Below are 728 nucleotides of genomic sequence, written 5' to 3' on the forward strand. Positions count from 1 at the left end.
CGGACCCCTTTTGTGCTTTCGAGAGCGTGCTAGTGACCTGTGCTGATGCGGCACGCATGATAGATTCGCGGTAGATTGTTTGGCAGCGTTCATTTATCGCTGGCGCGCGTCCAACTTTCTTGTCAGTTTGAATTGTGTTGGACATGTTCAAAGGCTGGGTGGGTGCTAGCCGAAGTGTGTGCGACGCGCTAGCTGGTAAGAGGGCGTACGGCGGTGCGGTTTTGTGTGGTTGCGTGTGTACTCGTTGAGAACGCAGTTTTCGCAATGCGGTGCGGTGGTTAGCTTGTCGTTCTTCTCCTATAGCTCAGATGGGTAGAGCGTGCGGCTGTTATTCTCAAGGTCGCTGGGTTCAAACCCCAGCTGGGAGAGCTTCTTTTGCACCACCACACTACTGTCGCCGACTTGCTTCTTTTGCTTGTCTACGCTTCCCACGTGCTCTTCCGACCACTGCATCGCTGTCACACCACCTCGCAGCTATTCGCCACCCACCGCCACCATGTTTTGCTGCCTACAGTGTTTTATTTCGTCAGCTCACTTACTGCCTGCTGCTACCGCCTGACGGTAGTGTGCTGTTTTGTGCTGAACCTCTTGACTCTCTTTGACTGGCTGGATGGCTATGCTTTCCGATTGCTATTTGACTACTGTTAGCTCCGCCGGAACAGTGAGCCCATCCACTGTGGTCGCGCTAGAACCACTGGCCCATGGTCAAGGCCACTGCCAGACTCGAA

At 54.3% G+C, this 728-nt stretch overlaps 1 non-coding gene across 1 annotated transcript; it reads left to right on the forward strand.

The window, feature by feature from the left end:
- Positions 1–293: 293 nt before the first annotated feature.
- PITG_30683 lies at positions 294–369 on the forward strand. Its single transcript has one exon. It is a non-coding gene; the product is annotated as a tRNA-Asn (tRNA).
- The last annotated feature ends 359 nt before the right edge of the window (positions 370–728 follow it).

The sequence above is a fragment of the Phytophthora infestans genome, genomic scaffold (assembly GCF_000142945.1).
Source record: "Phytophthora infestans T30-4 supercont1.136 genomic scaffold, whole genome shotgun sequence".
In the NCBI taxonomy this organism is placed as follows: Eukaryota; Oomycota; class Peronosporomycetes; order Peronosporales; family Peronosporaceae; genus Phytophthora; species Phytophthora infestans.